At 36.5% G+C, this 18,663-nt stretch overlaps 1 pseudogene; it reads left to right on the forward strand.

Moving 5' to 3' along the window:
• The first annotated feature begins 13,377 nt into the window (after window positions 1–13,377).
• The window catches only part of LOC126875993 (organic cation transporter protein-like), a 57,201-nt pseudogene continuing 51,915 nt past the window's right edge, over window positions 13,378–18,663 (forward strand).

The raw sequence follows: 18,663 nt of genomic DNA on the forward strand, positions 1-18,663 counted from the left end.
CTTCACCGATCAGCTCTCTAGCAAGACTGCTCGTCATCCCAACGACGCCACCGAAACAAGACTCCGGTCGAGTGTCTCAGTACACACGATCCTCCGATCGACGTACGATTGCAATGTTTTTCTTCTCGCCGCGATGGACAGCGAGACGCGATGTGTCCCGGCATGTGGCAGTGAAAGCACAACGCTTTTGGTGGTGCAACCGGTCGGCTTTCCTCCGGGCGTCGGGGGTCCTTCTTCGGTTCTCACTTCGCCCTCTTGCGGCATTCGAATGTCGGATGTCCGTAAATACCGCAGTGGCCACACCTGGTCCAGGGGGTGGGTGACCTGCCTCGTTTGTTTCCGGAGCTCGCTAATGAACTCCACGGCGGGGGCGTTGGCCACTCCTTGTATAGGAAGGGCTTCATTTCTCTTTGGAATTGTTTCACCGACGTGATGTCACTCGTGAGCGCTAGTCGTTTAAAACGTTCATCGCGCGAGCCCAGCAGATGGAGGGCGGTGGCGGCGAGTACCTCTTCCCTGGTTGAATTTCGCCACTTCGACCCCAGGAGGGTGATGATACGATTTCCGTACGCTCCTGGTGTTTCGCCGTCCCGCGGTAGTTCCTCGGCTACCTTGATTAGCGACGCGGCTGCTACTTCTTGGCCACCGAAGTGCGCGGCGAATTGTTCCTTAAAATCTGGCCAGGTGAGCTCGTCGCCGTTCATTATCTGCGTAAGCCAATACGCTGCCGGACCCTCTAGGGCACGGTTTAGGGCAGAATACAGTGCGCTGTTTTTCAGGGGGTGGTCCCTCATTAGCAGGCCGACGGCTGTGCACCAGGCGGCTGGATCTGCGTCCGCGGCTTCGGGGTTGAAGCGCGGTAGCGATACCCAGGTTGCCCGGTGTCCTTTCTTCTTCTTCTTCTTCTTCTTCTTCCTCTTCTTCTTCCCTAGCGACCGCTTTAGTGCGCGCACGATACTCTTACGATCCCGTGCCGACAACGTGTGTTCGGATGCCACTTCTGATGTCGAGTCTGAATCCGAATCCGAGCTCGAGTCACATTCCGAGTCCGAGCTCGAGGCGCCCTCCCGGGCAGGGCTCGTGGGAGATTGCGATTCCGTGTTGGAGTTCTCCTTCGTCCGGTCGCGGGTGGGGCACCTTTATTGTCGATAGTGACACTAGTGACGAGGGCCTCAGGCTTGATAACGAATCCGCGGCCAACGAGAGGACTATCATATAAAAAGCAACAGGATACACGAAATAATATAATTCTGATTAGGACAACATAAACGCAAGAAGTGTTGATATTGAAAAAAATATTTCATTTTGTATATAAATATTTTTATATTTAAAAAAGTTTCCGGAAGCAGGAAAATTTACAAACAAATAATATCATAAACCGAATGTTTCATGATCCTTTTCTAATTACAGTGTGTGACAGCATGTGAGAACGTTTCTTAAAAATATGACTTATTGCAATTACTTAATCGCAATTATAAACGATTAAGACCTTCTCACAACGAGGCTATCTATCCAAAGTATAAAACTCGTTATACTTGATGAGAAAACAAATCTCTACTTAGGTTTCATTTCGTTTCATCGCGTTCATAAAAAGTGAATTTGTATGAACACATCGTGCAATTTAGTAATTAGGACCGTTGATCTCGCTGCAACATAGATGGATAGAAAAAAGCCATTTAAAATGATACAACGTCGGGAAGACAATTATGAAAATTATAAATGGAACACAAGATAAAATTGTTTAAGATTAATTCTTCTTTTTTTTTTTTTAATCGCGAGTGTTTGCAAACGAAGTTTCAATCTGTTTACAATGATAGCAATGAGAGGAGGATGTCTATGAAAGTTATATATGCGATATTGAATAACATTTCTGCGAGTGGGTTTGTTTTTCGTTACAAATGTTTTTTAAACGAATCTGCAATCTGTTGGAAACTACGGAACAGTAACGGGACGACTGATAGGGAAATAAAAAAGATCGCGTTTTATTTGAACAGACAAATCTTTGAAATCTATTCGAAAGTCTATTTGAAATGGTACGAGCTCGAAAAGAACGGTGAATACTATAGAAGAAGGATTAATTAAAATTCTTATTAATCTGTACGCTTTGTATATTAAATACCTTGATCGATGCCAAGATAACAAATTATTATACAAAACAGTGAAGTATCCACGTCTGACATTAATATTGGGTATTACCATTACTGTAATTTAATTTTTAACCGATCCTGAAAATTCCTTAGAACGTAAAAAGTATAAAATGTTACTGTGCATTTCAAGATTAAATGCACTGTAATTTAGAAACAGTTATGAAGCGGAAACAAATAATTTATTCAGAATAAGAATTCTACGTAATCATGTTAAAAAAAAAAAACGTACTTATAACGCGTTTAAACTCCAAATATGTAAAGACAATAAGGGAAAAAATTTAAACGAAGAATCGTATTTTTTGTAAATTCACACAAGATTTTATCCAAAAAAAAAATTGGCCTGTACCAATATTTTTATTTGTCGTTACAAGTTACGAGGGTATTAAAAAATTGGCCACGAATGGACCAGAGATAAGAATTTATCAGACTTGCTCTCGTAAATTTCAAGACGTTGCATCGGATATTCTTGAAAATCTTTGGACAATGGCCTCGATATTTCGCAGCTTCTATCCTCGAAGCGGAAGAACTCGGCGTTAAAAGCGACAGAACTGGAGAAACCCGGTGACTGCGAGCCTTTCACGCTCTCGACAGATTTCTCATCCCTCGTAATCCTCCCGGTATCACCCAATTTCCACTCTCGTATTGCGATTTGTTGCTTCCAACGAGGCGACACCTTGTCTTGTGATTTCCTTTTTCGTCGCGTGAAACACGACCGAACACTTGTTCAAACACACAATTCATATTTATCTAACTCGACAAAACGCCGTGTCATTGAAACAATAGCATTCTTTGGCTTTTATGTAAATTCCAATAAATTATGATAATGTTCGTGGAGACATTATTGCTACCTATTTTATCTGTCGTGATCCAAATTGATTTGTGGCTACGTATGTATATATATATATATATATATATATATATATATATATATATACATATACATATATATACATATATATATACACACATACATATATACATGTACACACATATATATATATATATATATATATATATATATATATATATATCTTTTTAATTTATGTGATCTGAGAATTACATTTCTAAGAGCTCGGTGAAATTCGATGCTTTATTTTTATCAGTAGAATCTTCCTTGTCATTGTCAGAGCGCAGACGTTTACGCGTTTACAGAAAGTTTAAGGATACAAAAATACAGAAAAATGTAGAAAATATGCAAGAATATGTAAAATATCGAAAGTACAGTACTTCTAATAATACTTAGTAGCATGCTTACAAACAAATTTCTTTTGTATTTCTTGAAATTGCGTAAAGATTCGCGGTAATTATCGGATTTTTGTCCTCTTTTATCTGCTTTTTTTATTCGCAACTTATATGAGATATGAATTAATATTCAACGACGTGCGCTCTTTGCCACGAAATGAATTATCTCGCGTTAAGACTGCGGCAATTCTTACGTTTGATATTTCATTTAACGAACAGCCGCGCGTTCCTGAGTTTAAAAACCGCCACTCTGAACTTACGATGAGAATAATATCAGGAAAAGCGAACGAGAGATGATTAGAAAGAAAATGCGAGGAGCAGTAAGGGGGATATTACTAGACTGCGCTTTTTTGTGCAAGTATAGCAGGATGTTTGGGAGTGTAAAATTTTAACGAATGCGTATAATATGAAAAAATATATGAACTATCCAAGGTATAGTTTTATTAAACTTATTTTTTATAATGCTTCGTAGGTAAAACAATTCTCTATCCAGATTCCACTTTCTCAATTATATTTTCAAAAATGCTCGATAAGGAGTACAATTTTCTACCCAGGTTGTACCTTTCTAATTATATCTTCCAAAATTCTTGATAGGTGAAACAATATTCCACCGACGATTTACTTTTTTAATTGTATCCCCAAAAATATGGCCCTGCTTAACGATTAGATATTATTATTTTTTTCGTTGTTACTTGATACGGCTAGCAATTAAATAGTGAGAATAAGAAGAATTGGAAGTGCCATTTTCGAAAAAGAATTTTGTTTTTCCTTGAAGAGGTTGTTTGTATGAAGGTTAATATCACTAAATATGAAGGGAAGTGTAATCATAATAATTCGTACAGTTTTTAACGTTTCATACGTGATATAGGTTGTGTATGATGTATGTTATACGATTAGTTCCCTAAATTAGACTGTGTGCACCATGTGCCAGCAAACTCCCTCCATCGTGCTTGAACATGTGCGTAGATAAATCTGCCTCAATTATCCCATCAGATAAGAAAATCTCTACTGACCTTCTTAAGCAAACTACATAATGGACTTACATATCTTCTCTTAAGATATAAAGAAGATATTTTTTTTATCGTTAATTAACAGATCTTTGAAACGATAGAATAGAGATATCGTAAAATTATATAAAGTATTATAATATGCGTAATAAATAAGTATCGTTATATTTTTCTAATAAATAACATTTCCATAAACAAACAATTTCTCATAAACAGTCGTTTCCCAGAAAACTTTAGTTTCGATACTGGCAACTTTATCTACTTCCGCTCTTCAATTATGAAGGATTAATCTTTACGAGACTTTTGGAACGGCTGAAGATTTCTCACGATGAAACGCGACGAATTCGATACAAACTACGCGGAAATAAAGACAGCTGCGATGGAGGATCGCGGGATTGATATTAATTAATTAATCTGTGGCAACCATTATATCGATTCGTTACGTTATTGCGACAGGCCACGCAACATTTTATTGCTTCTGTTTCTACAATTTAATTACAAAGTATTCAATTTCCCGTTATAAACAAGGAAAGGACTGCAAGTTTGTACAGCTTTTATCAAGATTACGTGCCATTGAACATATCGATTGATTGACTTCTCATGTTTCGTATTAATCGACATCCGATATAGCTATGGGACCTGGAATATTGAAATATTGGGAAGTCAGTTATATTCAGGTGTTCTATAGATTTGACGTATAAGCCTTGTAACATGTACTTCTTCATCAGACGTTTACGAGATACTGAACGATGGCTACGCTTGTAGTATCCAAAAATTTTACGTCGATTTATAATCGAAGATTCGATCAAACTATAGATAGATTTGAATATTCTACGAATTGAATTTAATATTAAGAATTTTAGTTGTATAGATCATCGACGAAAGTCTGTTACACGGACCCTTTCAACAGTTCTATACACACTTCTATTATATATTTTATTTTTTAAAAATAACGCTTTGGCATGATCAAGGATCGGAAGTATAAAAAATAATTGTGACAATTCGAGCAGTGAAAGCCTCTAGAGTAACATTATATTGGTCTCTATAGCGACATTGTGGTACCGTGTCATTTTCAAAGTTCTCAGAATTGGTACTGTATCCGATTTCAATGTTTAATATTCTTCCCGGTTCCTGGAAGAATTTCTTCAAAACTACGTTAACCCATGAAGAATCAACCAACAGTTTCTCATAATGCCGTTTTATCCACATCCTTTGAAACTCATGAAATTGTAGAATCCAGATAGAAAAAGTAGAGACGAGGTAAACGCGAAGCTCATCCTTGGAATTGCTTGTCGTGGTGATAATGTTAACAAATAGTATTCGATAACGCAAATTCATTGGGGAAAAGGTGACAGATGAAATTCGCTAACGCAACGTTGCCCGTTAATGGGCTAAGAATTACGCTCCATGGGATCGCTCACTGCATTCTTCGAAACGACCCTCGTAATCCATAGGCTCGTAAACGGCTTCCGTAACCGCAACGAATTTCAATCTTGTTCACGGATCTCTGACCGCTCGTTTCGAGGGTAACGAGGGGGTTGCGTGTTCACGTGCGTGCAACAGAAGGTGTTATCGTGATTGTAAGGCGTGCTGGAGCAGATAAGTCCAATATGCTCGCGGAAATCGTCGAGATTCATTGCCCAAAGCTGGCTGATAGTCGAAATTAACTTCGCCTCGTCCGATTTCCGCGTTCACATCGCTTTCACGATGGTTAGGCGTTTCTTCGTTCGTTTCTAACGCTGAGTTTTCCCGTGTCGTAGTCAACCCATATTTGGATGTGTGTACACGTTGCACAGAAAATGTGGTCGGGGGTTGAAACGCGGACAGAATGGAAAACGGACTATGGGAAACGCCGAGAAAGAGGCGTCGATGAGTTGAAGACACGTCGATGAGTTGAAGACACGTCGATGCTGAAGTACACGTGTATCTCGCGTCTTATAGCGAAGGAAGGATACGTGTGAAATTTTAGAAAATATTGGCTGGAAAATGTTCTAACGGACATTGAAGAAACGAATTTAAATTGTAAAAAGAAAAAGATGGTAGCCTAAAGACGTTCCGCTTTCTGTCCCATTACGGAAAACTGCAAAAGCTATGTATCTTGAGAACAGATAAAGTTAAGAAATGAAAAGGAAAAATTCGATTTACTATGTATTTTCGCTATATTTTATATTTACTGTATATTATCGGAATAGCCATCCCTGATTCAGAAAATCAATTACATATATCCCTTGGCGAGAGGGAGTGAGAATTAATCCGATTAATTGTAATGGTGGATCAGCTGGATCCTCATATTCTGAACGTCCAGAGACTCGCTAACTACGAAGCAACTGGTCTGTTTGTGACGCCTATCAATTGTTTGCTAGAGATTAATCTGCTGGTAAGCAGCGTCAAAATTCGACGATAACTAAACCGTCCGATGATCGAATTATAGCAAATGAAACGCGTCTCTGCGCTAGTCTGACCGATTAACAGGGCCTATGGGGGTGGCTTTCAAATTTGAAAGCAAGGAATTACCGTGTAACGAGCAACTCGTATCGATTATTCAATGGGTTCATATGGAGGCGAATAGAAACTCGAACTCGAAACGTTTTCGACTCGACGCTGAGTATCGCGTTCATCCTTTAAATGCTACTTCAACATGGGCAAACGTTCATTTTTGTAATGTCGAGTTTTCTCATTGAATAATCTTCCGTTCGTCGATTTTACACGCTTAACCGACTAGATAAATTCGATGATTTTAAGCAACGTAATTAATGTAATTGATTAATTTTTCTTAAAGTGTGAACTATGGATGAAAGATTAGAAACCGTGACATTACAGAGTACAAAGTTAGAAATACAGGGGAACTTTATATTTTTCTTCACTGCTGATTAATTTCTTGCTGAACGTGCAACGACTCGGGAAAACTGCCTGTTGCAAACTGATCGTAACGTACATAGATCAAGGAACATCACAAATTTCACTTGACTACTTACGTTCGTACAACGAAGAATCCACATAATACAGTACGGCTAATATATCACTATAGAAATCGGATGGTTATACATACGCAACAATTTGGAAGAGGATATTTGCTTTCGGGTTGGGAATATCAGGGAATAGAATTGTTATTATGCGAATGACTGACGTTGATTCAATGTAATTAGTTAGGAGTAGAATTACAGTAGAAAAGGCATCAATACGATGGAATTGCACAGTTATTGTAAAAAAACAAACGATACTACATAATATATTTAGGTATACAGAAACAGTGACACTTCTGTATTGTCAATTATGATATAATTAAATGAGATAATACGAATAATTGTAAATGCTATTAAATTGTTAAATTTTAATAATTTCCAATTCATCTTCGTATCAAAGCAAATACGAACAATTTACAACGTTGCTAGTTATGACAATAAATTTCTATTTCTCGTGTCAGTAATTTCAAATGTCGTTGGTTGCAATCAAAAATCTGTCGGCGGAAAATTTTCACCCAAGCTTCGACAAATAAATGAAACATCGTATTATTCTCGGTCAATATCGAGTCACTTTCGAGATTACACGAATAAAATTTAAAAAACTTTTTTGATGAATTGCTCGTCGAGGCATCGTTCTGATGTCGATATCGCATTAAGCAACTCGAAGATCGAAGTCTTGGTAACGAGATTGTCGCGTCAAAGACGAAGCGAGGCCTATTACCCAGGCGATGATGGAAGCTATGCAACTATAAAGAATACTAGCGCCTTTTTCTGCGATTTTATACGACTCGATGCCAGTCGAAGCTCTTGGAAAATATTGCAACAAAAAGTCAATATATAAAACAAAAAATAGGAGGTTTTTCCTTAAAGCAATTTAATCACTGTCCACGCAACTTTTATTGTTCTCATCTAGAACCGAGCAAGAAAAATAACTATTTTATTTTTATACCTTCTCTATATTGGGATTGTAAAAATTTGTCTGTTTGAAATGCATTGGAAAATTTCGTCGAATTATAAAGTTACACCGTTGGTTGTCACCATAGAATCGATTTTAGAATGGATTTTAAAATAACGTAAGAACGATTTTAATGAAATTTTGAGAGTACATATGTACGTACATAGAGAAGCGAATGTAGTTCACACGCATTGCTACTAGGAATATTTGTGACCTACATAGGTTTCAGGGAAAATAAATGTCTGTTGCAAATAACACTAATTACAAATTCTATTTTTTCAAGCTTCGTGAAAACTCACATGAGAAATTAACCTGTCGAGATTCAGCATTTTTATATAATACTATCTTGACAAGTACATTTTACAAACAAACGAATATTACTAATTCGATACGAATAATTAATTAGTTTTTCAAGTTTTCTAAGATAAATAATAGAATCAGACATTATTCCAATTTCCACGAAGATCCATTGAAATATAATATCAGAAAATGATCTATTAACAATTTCAATTTTATTCGACGCTACTATAACCCTTCGCAATCGAGGGCTCCGCTAATAATATCAAATAAATTAAATAATTAATAAATTAAAAATTTAATAAATCAATAAATTAAAAATTTGTCCTTAACCTGTCAAATCATAATTATCTCACGTATTCTTGCAACGAACAGGTAAGATACAATCAGAAAAATAAACCGACGTATTGGCCGAAGATATATTACACTACCAAGCAAAATCGTATCGCACTGCGCGATGATAGTGAGTGAGTGAGTAGGTGATGAGTGATGCGGCTATGACTCTTCATTCTACGCATATATTTAACCAATTATACGAAAACACGTTCTTTCTACTGAAATTACTTGGAGTATCTGGTAATATGAATAAATGAAACCTTCGAATGCAAAGTATTAATATTATTAACGAAAATTAGAAATATAATTTATCAAACGGGATACGTGTATATAGTAAACCAAAGAATACAATGAATTATACAATAACGACAGAAAAATTAACAGATATGACCAGATCTAATTGTTCAACCACTATACCCCTACATGTTCGAATCCTTGGGCGAACACCAGCAAACAGTTCGATCGATATTTTTCAACCTTCGAATTAGCTGTTATAACTAAAATATTTTCCATCGTTACAATGCATCCTGTCCCCAATTACATCGTTAATTTCGTTTCCGAGGTTCCGCTACAATACTTCGCAACGAGCAATTCAATAATTGAGACAACGACTCGCGTGATGCGCAGCAGTACGCTGGCCGTGAATCAATTGCATCGGATTACCTCGATTAATACGATTTTCTAGGACTACGCTGTAATGTCGAGTTAATTAATACGATAAAGTGCAATCGCGATCCAATGGAAACGCCTTCATTCTTACTTTTTCGCGCGATTTCACATCGGAGTCTAAGGAAAACGAGCTGCATCTTGCGGCATCTTGCGGAAAAACTGAAATTCATAGGACACAGGAAACCTGGTAAACAATAAATACGGCATGGTTCCACGATATGGACGCAAAATCAATGCTGGATGGCACGCTAATTCGATTGGCGGCTGGACAGGTCGAAGCATAGAGCTCAAAGTGTTTCCTCAAAGTGTTTCCGTTCCCTCATCCTCCCTTCAATAAATCTTGTTTCTCTCTCTCTCTCTCTCTCTCTCTCTCTCTCTCCCCCCTCTCTGTCTCTTTCTCTTTCTCCTCCGAAAACTTGATCATCCGATTTGTGTAACGGAGTTTATTTTGTCTTTCTGTTAATAATCTGTTAATACCAATAAGTTGCCTAATCGCGACACTTCTCAAGAAAATTTCTTTTAATCGCAAGGCCGCATAATTTTGACGAAATCCATGTGAAAAGAGTGTCCGGAATTAGGATGAAAAATATGTTTATATTTCATACATGTATATGTTTCAAAATAGTTGCAATATAGAAATACCTTGTTTGTAAAGAAGGTTGACTCTATTGAGATTAATCGTTTGGTTTCTGAAGAGTTCAATGTGAATAAGGTTTTACGGTAAATTGAAAGATGTAAAAATACGCGCGAAAGTGTACAAATATGCAAAGTCTAGCAGCTATTAATAGTTCAGTAAGTAAAATAAATTTCTGTCTAGGTTCTTCTCCTTCGTCGCGCTCTATAAAAACATAAATTTAAATAAATATCAGCAGTGAGTGTAGCGATTTAGTCGATCGGATCTTAGAACGAAAAAACTTGTTTAAAAATGGAATCGATCAATTTAACTTCTCACTGGCTCACTTATCAGTGTTTATGTAACTCTTTCTCCCATTTCCTCTGCGTGAAACATGCAGCTTGGGAGTTTCGATTCGATAAAAAGTTGCGACTCTGAATATCCTTTGATCGTAAATTGAAGCATGAAAATATCATATATGTCGTATTTCGCTCTGAAACTGGATGAAAGAGGGAAATTGACTTGGTTCTTTCGCTGTTCCATTTTTTTCTTTTTTTCTATCTTTCGGCTATAGAATTACTCTGCCTATGGTGAAATTTGTAAAATTTAGTTGAATGTTACTAAGAGATACGCGATTTATCGATGGAAAGAAAGAAGAGAAATATTCACTCGTCGAAAGCTTAGTAGAACAACGTTTACTTCGCAGATGTAGAACATTTATTTCGGTTACCTATCGGTTGTATCGTTATCGACTTGCCAATCATGAAACGCAGACGCCACCGGCCAGTTTATTCAATAATAAATTATCTGACGCGTCGATTGATCACGAACACATGCTGTCCACGAAATTGAATTGTGTTCCAATCTCTGCATTATAATGTTTATATATATGTTTATGTTTATATATATGTTGAGTAAGGATTCGTTTAGTCGTAAATATGGTTTAGTCGTAAAACAGAATTTTTACACTCAACTCGATTCGCGTAATGGAAATCATAAAATTAACAAAGGACAATTGCAGTTAGATTTAAGATTAGGTAAGTGGCGAATAATGGCTCGTATAATTGATTCTTCTCTCCTTCTTTGAGGATATCTTCGCCGTTCTATAGCTTCTTTATTGTTGCAAGTGTGTAACCTTATTTTGTATAAATTAGATCAGTAACGAGAATTTAAGACGAGGATTAATTTAACAATAGCATATGAATTCTTTTCATTGAGATTTTCACACGAGAAACTGATCAGCCTTGTGAAAAATATAAAATTAATATAAAATTCCTCGATTTAATTATTTAAGTATATAATTAATATTCAGCATGCTAAAAAACGAACGATCTATTTTTCCAAATTTGCAATTATCTATCGCAAAGAATTGTAAAAAGTCACAGGCTCCAAGGTAAATTTTCAAAAGCGTTTGTAATTGTTTTCTGTTATTTTTCTCTGTGCTTGAATTTATGAAGGTGATCAGCGTGACTCCTGAGCAAATTAAGCTAACAGAATGAAATACTTTCAGTATACAATTTCAATATTTTAATATATGATTACAGAATTTCAATATTGAAATTTAAATTATTATTTAGTGTTATGCCGTAAATAATATCAATGATACTTATTACGTAAAGTACGAAATACAAATCAACGTATATTATTGAAACTCTAAAATTGAGTAACTATTGCTGTATCAAGAATACTAATTAAGAGTTAATCGCATGGATCTGCCTGAGTCACTAAGGAATTTTACAATAGAAGTTTTTAATCGAACTTCTCTTTCAAGCTGAGTTGACCGTGATTCAATTCACGAATATCGGAGAGGAAAAGTCGTAACAGTCTTACAGTTTCGATTCACTTTCATCTCTTTTCGAGGGGATACTCGCGATTCGCGGCTGCTTCGAGAACTTCCTGCTGGTTCATCCATTGAACCTCATTCTTCGGCGTTCTTTCAATCCCTCGTCTTCCATAGACAAGTCGTAAATCTTTCGAAAACTATTAGCTTGTCCAAGAAGTTTCTTTCGTTTTATGAGGAAATAATAGACGCACAACGTTTTTTTGTTTTATATTATTTTGTCGAATTACGTACGATCCAATTTGTTCTGTTGAGATAAATTTCACAGACTTGGTTTTACGTTTGTACGAAGGTGCATCGTTGTAAAAGACACGCTTGCGAAAGAAAGACACTTTCCGGACAACCTAATACTTTCTCTGTTCGTAAAAATTCTGTTCTACGTTTATTTCGTTCTTTCATATTAAAGGAAAGCGATACTGATCGATAAGTTACTTGATACCGTTTAGTATGTGTAACTGGTTAAAGTATAGTACAACTGGTTCTTACGAGTTTCGTAGCATTCAAATATTTAGTGTGTCTCATTAATCGTACTATAAAGGATAAGGTAAAATTTTCTACGTGAAGAAATAAATCGAAAATGTATAATTTTACAATGTACATTTTAAAATGTACAATTTTATCCTACGACGTTCTTCTTTTTGGAGAAGATAGATTTGAAATACTTTACGTCAGAAATTTATAAAGGTTATACGTTTGACAAAACCTGTTGCTTCGCTGAAAATAATACTTGGTAGGATATTCTGTCAGCCAATTTTTTTTAAGAATTTTTACGATTTTGTTGTCTCAGAGTCATAACTTTACAATGCTACAACTATACACAATTGCTTCATTACGATATATGGGATACTTGTATAATCAATTATAATCATGAAGATAAAGAGTAGTAAATGGTATAATTGAAAAACACGATTTTGTTAATGTAACTTTATCGAATAATGTTAAAAAATGACTAGAAGTGATATTAATAAGTACCTTTTAAAAATATCTGAAACGAAGATTAATGGAAATGCTATATATATATCGAAATAAAAAATATTGAAAAGTCCTCTGAGCTGTCTTGTTATTTTATAAATTTTTATTATAGATACTATACGAATTTCCAGCTATGCGAATAATTTTCCCATTTAATTTAGGAAAAGTTTCATAAACTAAATATATTTCATTACGGTATATTTAACTCTATTTAATTGCATTTACCTATATTTAGCTATGTTTAATATAGAACACCTGCGTCCCATATATAATATAGTTTATATGTAAATATAATACAGCTTCATTGACGGTATCCAAAAATTTTTTTTTTTTTAGGCACGGATTGGCTTGGTCTTTGATCAGAACGTCGGCTATTATACTCGATAAATTTTCATTATCCCTCGTGTCATCAATTTCGCGGCACGGAAATTCATCGTTGCTCGAACCACGCGAAAAATATCCAGGCCAAAGGAACGAACGAGAGAGAGAGGGGGGGCAGGAGGAAATGGAAGAAGAAAAATGCGAGAGAAATAAAAGGGAGGAGACCGAAAAGAGAGCTGTTCGTATTAGGTCGGTGAGGTACGTATAGACGACTTTGAAGTGGGTACATGAATAAAAAAATATGCCGCTAACACGCGTCGACCTATTTCGGCTTCTTTCTTCTTACTTTCTTGTAACCATGAATATTAAAACGCGTATAGTTCGTGAAATGTTAAGGGCCAGTTATCGAGTAAAAATTTTTAAGGAATTAATCGATACATCGATTCTGTTTTGTCTTTCGCTTTTCTTACGAATTTCAATAACTTTGAAGGAAAGCAATCTTTCGTTTATATTTAAATTTAATTAGAAGCATCGTAATTTAGACAAAAATTATGTTCCATTATGTAATATGGAAAAACGTGTAAAATATTCGAGAAATAGTACTCGATATAATATTATCCAGTGCTATTATCGAGTATTATTTAAATTATATCTATAAAAATATTAATTTGCATATTCAACCTACAGCATAAGCGATATACAAAAGTATTAGAATACAAAAACATTAAGGGATTAATAAACATGAAAGTTTATATTATGAAATAATTCATCTCTTCTAAGTGATGCTTTTAATATGTTATTAATCATGTCAAGTACTGTTTTATTATTATGTTATGAGATGTAAATGGTGGGTGGGAATGACAGGGGATGAATGGGACTATATCATTGAGCAGAACATTTTGATAAGTTACGACAAAAGGTATTTATAACTTCCAGCATTAAGTAATAGTACGGTAATGCACGGGAAAGATAAAATGATGAACATTGTATTTTTCTCATTGTACCTTAGAAGTTTGAACAGTGTTTATGATTTTTTTAAATGACCAATATACGTAATCGACATATACAATTCAAAATTCTTTCTAAAATCTAAATGTAAGCACAAACACTTGCGTCTATCAAAAATGTCAAACTTCTGATGAAGATTCTTTCCACAAGTGAAACACAAGCGAGGAATTGAAACTTTCATTTCACTTTCCAATCCTAAACTTCACTTTTCATTCACTGCCAGAGCAACAAGTTCAGAGGATTCATTCATGCCTCGAAACAGTAGAAAGTAGGGGAAAAAGAGCGGGCACAAAGTGGGACAAAGGACACGTATAAATTAGAATATATTCATTTTGCTACGATTACTGCACAGAAAATAATCGATTCGAACTGACCAGCAGTCTCCTCGTATTTAAATTGCTACAATCAATCAGATCAAATAAAAAAGAATCGGACAAAGCTAAGGAAAGGACCGAAGACGCACAAAAATCAGAATAAATTTTATAATTATTCGATAGACAATGATCGAGCGAAACTCAACGTCGATGGTCTTGCGTATAAATTCAATAAAGGATGGACGGTGCAAATTTATCAACAGTATCCTCGCATAAAAGTTCCTCACCTTTTTGACCAAGTAAGAAACCACGCGAAATGAAGAAAAGAAATTACACACAGAAATAAATTAGAATGATTTCTTGTAACTACATTTAGCGTCACGATGATTTCATAGAAGATATAGTGGATTTAAACTCACCGATGTCACCGAACTCAATGTCTTCACGTTGGAATTCCACCCTTTCGAGCAGGTTGGATGAACACTCGTATGGAGCGCAACTGGTACTGAGCTGTGGCGAAACTAAGGTCCTGGTGCTCCTTCTCCACCACTTGTTCGCTTGCCAGCAGTTTCCAGCTATGTCGAGCACGATGCGCAACCTCGAATATTTATGCAACCCTCCCCACCAGCAGGACGAGCTGTTCGAAACGAAAATTGTTTCAGGACTCGGAAGGTTTTCCCCTTCTCTTCCGACATTCACCTATCCGCGCTTCGGCTCGTTTCCTCCCCAGCCACCGACAAATCTTTTCTCATGCAAATAAACGAACGATTGGTATTTTGAACGCGGAACTCCCGTGGTTGGCTTAGTAGAGTTAAATATGGGAGGGACTTCAGGTTTGTTGACGTCAGGTACGTTCCTTGATGCGTGATGGTAATTTTAGACTGACGCAAATTGTTCTTCTTGGGCTGCTTATTTTCGCAAATAAACTTTTATGATTGACGAAAGCGCAAAATGAGATTTCGGGGAAGGGGGAGGTCTGTAGAATTTTGAACATAATTGAAAAATGTAGGTATTTCATAATTTTATGGACAGGATGTATATGGAATGGATGTGGATGGTAACTGATGGTACAAGCGGAAAGGGGGTGAAAGAAGTCGAAAATATAGAATAAAAATTTTTTTCTTAATTTTTCCATCGAGACAACGATCTACAGTGAGATCCGTTATAACGAGATAAGATTCAAAGTTGATTTTCTCGAAAACAAAGCCTCGAACGAAAGATTTCTATTCTATATTTTCTTTTTTCGCGTAGAATCACCCCCTTTCCGCTTGTACCACCAGTTACCAACCACCCTGTATATTCGTACGTGAAGCTAGTCTAAAGTCTATTATTATTATAAATACTAAATGTACAGAAAATCGGTTAGGTGTTCGAACTGTAAGACATATCCAAGTAAAATCATATATCTAAAAAGACGAGATTCTATGTTTTTTGTTTCGAGGAAATAGGAATAATTTCTGAATTTCGCCACTGGTAATTAGTGGTACACAAAGTTGGTAAAAACAAATCAAACAGATGTTATATTCAAATACGATTGCTCACGTGCAGCGGATGCCTGGCAGCCGCAGTAGAGCGTGCCTGTCTATGGTCAGACGCGTGCAAACAGGCGGAAACACAAATTAACAGTAACAGCTTAATCTTAAATCTTCCTACACCTTAACACATCGTTACAATTCCACGTATTTGCCCTTTCGAGTTCTCATTTATTCTATTAAAAAGTTTCTTTAAAATTCTGATCACTGAATTAATTGATTATACATAATCTATAAAATTTAATTTTTTTTTTTGTAACCATCAAAAAACACGATGTCTATGTTAAAATAGCGTTAGGCAAAAAACAGTTTCTGCGACCATTATCATCGTTATCATGCGAACACAGTCTCATGGTAATATACCTCTCGCATTTGCATAAAAAGGCATTTTTAATATTTATCTAATATTATAAATATTTATGATGAATTTCTTTTTTTGCAGTAATCTGCTTCAGAAAACCTTACGTTACTTATTTATCAAAAATTCCTGATTTAAAGACGTGGTACTCCGTTACGAATATTCTTCGTTCACTCGACGAAATCCTTACACTTCCAAAATTATAAATCAGAGAATAAAAATATTTCATCTGTCGGAGATGAAAGAACACCGGAGCCTTTGGAACTTTGGATAACCCCGCAACATTGTAACCTAGAGTCTACTATAGCAGTAATTAAACAATTGTAGTTATTTAATCCGATTGTAATTGTTCGAGATTGGTGATAGTGAGCTCTGGCTCGAGGCGACAGTCTGTCGCCCAACGTTGCCGCGGCCAAGGAATGAACGCTTTGTTTAACGAAGGTATGGAGTAATCCTATAGCTCAAAAGCTTAAAATCCTATAGCTTAAAAGAAATATTCGTGGCGACACGTGACAGTAAATATTCCAACGGTTTTTGTCCCGTGGCTCGCCACGCGCAGACCCTATTCCTGGAGTAAGATAATTGCCAGATGTCGATGCGTCTCCACAGTACATGTTCAGCTAGCTCGAGGGCTCGTTATAAATCTTAAGATTTAGTCAACTAAAGTCCATCAAACAGACAAACAATCTTTGTCCCCACTACGGGAAAATAGGGGAGACCAATTTTTCAACGAGCGGCGTCTCCCACTAGCAACTTCCCCTCGAAAACAGCCAGCATCTCTTTCTAACCACCGGTATAGAGATTGACCAATTAGCGGCAACGACAATTTCCCTTACTTTCTGAACGGAGGCTTTTCTCGACGAATCCGATCTCGTGTCCTTAGACACGCCCCAATATAGTTTTCCTCCGTGGTATCATCGGGACGGGAAAGTCATTCTCGCTCGCGATCTCATCGACTAAAGACTAACATCTTCGCGATCAGTGGTTATTTCACGTTTTAACCAGACTTAGACTTTGAGAGTACGTCCTTTTGTCATCCCGTTGGCCGCGGCTACGTTGGGCGACAGACTATCGCCTCGAGCCAGAGCTCACTATCACCTATCTCGAACAATTACAATCGGATTGAATAACTACAATTGTTTAATTACTGTTTTAGTAGACTCTAGGTTACAATGTTGCGGGGTTATCCAAAGTTCCAAAGGCTCCGGTGTTCTTTTATCTCCGACAGGTGTTCTTTCATCTCCGACACATCGATTTCCAATCTGTCTTGAATAGATCGATAAAATCGCGAAGGTGAATATTTTTATGGCCCACGAATATAATTCCAATCGAATTGCCTTGAATATTTGATCCGTCAATCGCGTGAAGGTACTTGTAACTCACGCTGGGATGATGCGCGTGAGCGAATTCATCATCACGCGAGATTCCCTCGCAACGCGTTTTCATGTAACGCTATATCCATCGCGTAAACGTGGCCACGTGAACAGGGGAAGGCGGCGAGTGTACGTTAAATATTATGCCGTAGTTGGGTTGGTTAATTGGTCAGAGCAAGCCAGTTAGTTTCATTACGTTATCTCCATCTTCGTGGGTTTCGCACAATGGAGGCCTCTTCCAGTATCGGGGCCACTAGGCCTGCGTGCGTTCTAGAGCCTCTTTATCCGAACGAGACCGATTCTTCGATCGAATTCTATCGTTCTCCATAGTTTCCTGCTTTCTTTTTCGTATTTTTCATATTTCGATGAGACATGGATTTTAGTAAATGAATTTTTTGACGTATTAGTATGACGTATTATGTAAATAATTTGGAATTTCTTATGTAAACTATAACTGGTGCATAAACACGTTGCGTAAACTTGGCTTAATTCCTGGTTTGTGATAATTCATATGTTCTAATTTTACCGATGAAAATTATATCATCCAGAAAATATGACATTCAAACGCTGATTTCAATGACTGCATCTTCCGAGATGACAGACAACCGTCTGTGTAACTTAAGAACATTTTTTTAGATATAGCGCGAGTTTGAGCTAATTCTGACTGCGATCTGAAGCAATTAGTTACACATATCGTAGCAAATATTTATTGTTTA

The sequence above is a fragment of the Bombus huntii genome, unplaced genomic scaffold (genome assembly GCF_024542735.1).
Source record: "Bombus huntii isolate Logan2020A unplaced genomic scaffold, iyBomHunt1.1 ctg00000061.1, whole genome shotgun sequence".
In the NCBI taxonomy this organism is placed as follows: Eukaryota; Metazoa; Arthropoda; class Insecta; order Hymenoptera; family Apidae; genus Bombus; species Bombus huntii.